The following is a 6,000-nucleotide window of genomic DNA, read 5'->3' as shown; positions in this document are numbered from 1 at the left end:
TCTGTGCGTCTAGGAGGTGCGTCTGGAAGAGATTCCCCTGCGAGAAGGGGATCCCACAGACACAGAAGGAAAAACGGGAGAGGGAGGTTACGGGAACTACCGCTACCAAATCGGGCTGTGCCCGTGAATGAGCAGACGCAGTGAGCTCACTTGGGCACACAGTCATCATACGCTCGAGTCAGAACAGCAACAAAGATTCTTGGATGGCAGCCGCCGTTGAATCTGCTGAGGGTCCAGGCAGAATGAAAAGGGCCGTCTCTCTCCACTTCCCCCCACCCTGGGGCTGGACAACCATCGTGGACGCCCTTGGACGTCAAGCTCCTGGCTCCTGGGTCTTCAGACTCTGGGACTTCGTGCCAGTGCCCCAGCGGCCCCCACCCAGGACAGTTCTCAGACTTCAACCTCAGCTCAGACGGGGTCCTGGCTCTCCTGGGTCGACAGCTTGCAGTGGCAGATTGTGAGACAACTTGTCCTCCACGGTGTCGTGAGCCATTCCGTCAATCAATCAATCAATACACCTACCTTTGGTTCTGCTGCTGGCGAGGACCCTGACCAACACAGCATGTCACCCCCAGATTCGCTCATACAAGTTGCCATGGCGCACCCCCCACACCGGCTCTGTGGTCAGCTGCCCTCTGAAGGGTCCTCCTTACCAAGAACCTGGGAGGTCTCTATCCAGGAGCCAGATCCTGCTGCCCCATCCAGCTCCAGATGCCTACAGCCCAGCCTCCATCTGGGCTCTGACCTGACCTCAGGAGAGGTCCACGTCCCAACCTCCCAGTGAAGCCCCTGCAGAGTCCTGTCCTCAGACTCCGTGTGAAATGATGAACATTCATTCTCAGGTAAGGTACTACAGAGCCAAGACAGCTAGTTCACGCGCGTTTGATTTCTAGTGAATGACATGGGTCTCGGGCTGAAAAAATCCCTAGCAATCCGAGAAATGCAGATCAGAGCTGCCCTGAGACTTCCTCTTGCTCCGGTTAGAATGGCAGCCATCAAGGATACACTCACACACTGTTGCTGGGACTGCACATTAGTATAACCCGGTCCCCAGCAGCCGAGAACTTTGGAAAGCAGTATGGAATTTCCTCAAAAGACTGGGAATGAAACCACTGTATGATCCAGTTATCCCACTCCTTGGTATTTTTCCAAAAGAAATAAAATCATTTTACTATTGTGATAAATCCAGACCAATACTTATAGAGGCTCCATTCACCCTAGCCAAGTTATGGAACCAGCCCAGGTGCCCATCAACAGATGAATGGGTAAAGAAAATGTTGTACATATACAGAATGGAATATTACTCAGCCATAAAGAAGGATGGAAGTATGTCATCTGCTGGTAGATGGGTGGAGCTAGAGAGCATTGTGTTAAATGAAATAGGCCACATTCAGAAGGTCAAGGGTCAAATGTTTTCTCTATTCCTAGAGGAATAAAGAAGGAGCTCCCACAAAAATAGAAGGGAGAAATAGAATAGAGGAAGGGATGCAGAGGGAGGAGGAGAGGTTATGGGGAGCTGCTGGGGAACCAACTCTTCCAAATTATGCTGCACCTGAGTGCAAGTATACCACAACGAGTCTCACTTATGTAGGTAACCATAATGCACTAATCCAAATAATAATGATAATAGAAAGGAGATTGGTAGAGTAGAGCAACGGACCTGTGAGAGGGAGGAGGGGAGGGAAAAGGACGGGACTGGGGAATGAACCCCACGACCGTGTGTGATTACAATGCACCAACAAAAAGTGAATTAATTGACTTTTTAAAAAGCAAGGTTGTAGTGCTGATTCTCAGCCTGCCTGCCCACCAGAATCGCCTGGGAAACCTTTGTAGGCTAGTGCTGCCTCCCCAGGGGAAGTGCAGTCTGTTTGTCCCAGAGACGCCCACACAGCCAAGTTCGCTGCAGCCCGGTCCCCAGCAACCAAGACATAGGGACAACCTAGGTGTCCATCAGCTAATGCAGAGATCAAGAACCAGGTGCACAAACACAACGGAACACTACCCAGCCATGAAAAAGGAAGAATCCTGTCATTCAAGACCACGTGGACAGATCTAGAGGCTGTTGAGGGAAATGAACCAGGCACAGAAAGACAGGACCATGTGGTCTCAGATGGACCTGAGAGAGGTAACATCCCACAGAAGCTGAGAGTTGAACAGGGGTCACCAGGGGCTGGGGAGGGCAGAGGGAGGGGGGGATGCAGAGAGGGTGGTCAGTGGGACCAAGTTACAGTGACGTGCAGCCAAGGTGGGGACCACCCTGTAGGGAAGAGCCCCTTGATGTGACCATGCCAACTTCTACATGTCACCCAGGCTTGGCCAGTGATGGACGGATCTGTCACCTGGGAGTCTGCTAGAAATGCTGAGTCTCGCCCCCCCCCCAGGTGGACAGAATCAGAGACCTCATCTCAGTGAGACTCAGGGGATCTGGACGGGCTCTGAAGCCTGAGAAGCACGGATTGGGTCTCTGCCAGGACGGGGACCTCAGGAATCTCACGCTCCAGATTCCTGCTGAGGGTGAGGAGTCCTACCGGCTGTCCTCCTGGAGGGTTTCAAGTTGTGCGTGAGCTTCCCCCCGGGGGCCTGTGGGCTGGGGGCTGACCATAAAGAACTTGGTGAGGATTCCCAGGAAGAGGGAGGGGGGAGGGGGAGGGGAGGCAGAGGGAGAGGGGGAGAGGGGGAAGGGGGAGGGGAGGGGAAGGAGAGGAGGAGGGGGGAGGGGGAGGCAGAGGGAGAGGGAGAGGGAGAGGTTACACCAGGGAGTCACCCACCAGGAGTCCTACCAGCACCTGCCCCATCCAGGACTCACCTGAACTAACAGCAACACCTTCCAACTGTGCAGAGGGGACTTCGTCCAACCAAGACAGGCGCTTCCCCAGGGGATTTCCCGGAGTGACTCTGCTGATCCACAGTGGCCACCTGGGCCACCTCCTTCAGTACTAACCCCCCACATAGCACCCCCACAACAAGGGCCAAAGTAACGAGGACACTGGTGCCGCCCACAGCTCTGCTCCCCCCTCGCTCACCGCCCCGTCAGAGCGTGAGGATGGTTGGACTCTCTGTTCATTTCTCGTGTTTTCTTTTCCAGCATTCTTCTTGATACTTGCTGTTTCTAGATATGCATGACAGTAGGGTGAATTGACATATTCCACATACAAGGGGGCAACCCATCCCAATTTGATCCCATTCTTGTGGTTGAACGTGATGTGGAATTTCACTGGCCGTGCACTCACTATGGACATAGGAAAGTCACGGCCGATTCGCTCCACTGACTTTCCTACTCCCACCCCTCTCCCTTCCCTTCCTTCCCCTTTGTCTAATACAGTGAACTTCTAGGCTTCCCCTCCCTACCTCCCTCATTATGGGTCAGCTTCCGCACATCAGAGAGAACATGGGGGCCTTGGGTTTTGTGGGATTGGATTATTTCATTTAGCATGACAGTGTCCAGTGCCATCCATTTACCAGGAAATGTCATAATTTCATTCTTCTTTATGGCTGAGTAATAGTCCATTCTGTGTATACACCACATTTTCTTTATCCATTCATCTGTTGAAGGGCACCTAGGTTGGTTCCATAGCTTGGCTATTGTGAATTGAGCTGCTATAAACATTAATGTGTCTGTGTCACTGTAGTATGCTGATTTTAAATCCTTTGGGTATAGACTAAGAAGTGGGATGGCTGGGTCAAATGGTGGTTTGTTAAGGAATCTCCATACTGCTTTCCAGAGTGGTTGCACCAGTTTGCAGTCCTACCAGCAATGTATGTGTGAACATTTCCCCCACATCCTCTCCAACATTTATTGTTGCTTGTATTCTTGATGATTGCCATTCTGACTGGAGTACAATGGAATCTCGGTGTATTTTTAATTTGCATGTCTCTAATTGCTAGTGATGTTGAGCATTTTTTCATATATTTGTTGACAGATCGTATGTCTTCTTCTGTGAAGTGCCTGTTCAGTTCCTTGGCCCATTTATTCACTGGGTTATTTGTTTGTTTTTGTTTGTTTGTTTGTTTTTGTTGTTGTTGTTTTGGTTTTGGTTTGGTTGTTTTTTGGTGCCAAGTGCTTTGTGTATCCTGGAGATTAATGCTCTCTCTGAGGTGCAGGTGGCAAAGATCTTCCCCCCATTCTGTAGCCTTGATTGTTTCCTTTGCTGTGAAGAAGATTTTTAGGTTGATGCCATCCCATTTATTGATTCCTGATTTTACTTATTGTGCTTTAGGAGTCTTATTGAGGAAGTCTGTTCCTGAGCCAACATGGTGGAGAGTTGGGCCTACTTTTTCTTCTAGTAGCTCAGGGTCTCTGGTCTAATAATTCCAAGGTCCTTGACCCACTTTGAGGTTTGTGCAAGGTGAGATATAGGGGTTCCATTTAAATCTACTACCTATGGATTCCAGTTTGACCAGCATCCCTTGTTGAAGAGACTATATCTATATATGTTGGTTAAGTCTACATTATAATTGTATTCATTAGTTCTGTATCTTCTTTATTTAGTTTTTGTTGAAGGCTCTATCTATTGATGAGAGAGGCATGTTAAAGTCACCCAGTTCATTGTGTTGTGGTCTATTAGATTCTTGAAGTTGAGAAGGGTTTGTTTGACATATGCAGGTGCTTCCACTGTTTGAGGCATAAATATTATGATTGTTATGTCTTGCTGATGTGTAGTTCCCTTAAGCTGTATGAAATGACCTTCTTGTTCCCTTCTGACTAACTTTGGCTTGAAGTCCACTTTATCTGAAATGAGAATAGAAACCCCTGCTTATTTACGAGATCCATGTGAATGATATGTTTTTTTTTCCTTCAATCTGTGTATGTCTTTACCTATGAGGTGAGTCTCCTGGAGACAGCATATTGTTGGGTCTTGTTTCTTAATCCAATCTTCTAGTCTTTGTCTTTTGGTTGATTAATTTAGGCCATTTACATTTAATGTTATTATTGAGATATGAATTTTATTCCTTGTCGTTTTGGTTTATTCCTGGTTTTTAATTTGAATTAGTTTCTCCTTTGATGGGCGATTCTTCTAGTGTAGTTCCTCCCTTTGCTCTTTTTCACTTTTCTTTTTCATTTCTTCTTCATGAAATAGCATATTGCATATGTTTTGTAGTGCAGGCTCTCTAGTTGTGAATTCTTTTAACTTTGGTTTATCATGGAAGGTTTTTATTTCATCGTCAATTCTGACCCTTACTTTTGCTGGGTATGATATTCTTGGCTGGCATCCATTTTCTTTCAGAGCTCAGTTGTATATTATTCCAAGACCTCTTAGCTTTGAAGGTCTGGGTTGAGAAATCAGCTGAGATCCAGATTGGTTTCCCTCTAAATGTTACCTCTTGTTTTTTCCTCTGGCAGCCTTTAAAATTTTATCCTTATTCTGTATGTTAGGCATTTTCCTAATAATGTGCCTAGGTTGGGGGTCTGTTGTAATTTTGTACATTTGGGGTCCTGGTAAGCCTCTTGTATTTTATTTTCCATTTTGTTCTTTAGGTTTGGGAAATTTTCAGATATTATTTTATTGAAAAGATTATGTGTTCCTTTGGTTTGTATCTTGGAGCCTTCATCTTTCCCAACAAATCTTAAGTTTGGTCTTTTCATGTTATCCCATATTTCTTGGAAGTTCTGTTCATGGTCTCTTAACATCTTTTCCCCTTGGTCAACTTTATTTTCTCAATTATATATTTTGTATTCATTGCCTGAAACTGTGTCTTCTAAGTGGTCTAGTCTATTAGTTTCAATTGAATTTTTAATTCGGTTTACTGATTCCTTCATTTTGAGGATTTCTGACTGATTCTTCTTCAGGATCTTTCACTTCTTGTATTTTCTCTATGACTTCATTTCTCACATCATTTCTTACCTCATAGATCAGTTTAACCATGAATTTTCTGAATTTCATCTCTGACATTTCCTCTATAACTGAGGTGTCAATGGGGTCTACTGTTGGGGTGGTCTGGGTTCTTTGGGATAGTTTTTCCTTGTTTTCTCATAATGTTCGGTGTCTCCCCATCTATCTA

Source organism: Marmota marmota, unplaced genomic scaffold (assembly GCF_001458135.2).
Source record: "Marmota marmota marmota unplaced genomic scaffold, marMar, whole genome shotgun sequence".
Classification (NCBI taxonomy): Eukaryota; Metazoa; Chordata; class Mammalia; order Rodentia; family Sciuridae; genus Marmota; species Marmota marmota.
The sequence above is the reverse complement of the archived record's forward strand: the minus strand, read 5'-3'. Positions refer to the sequence as shown.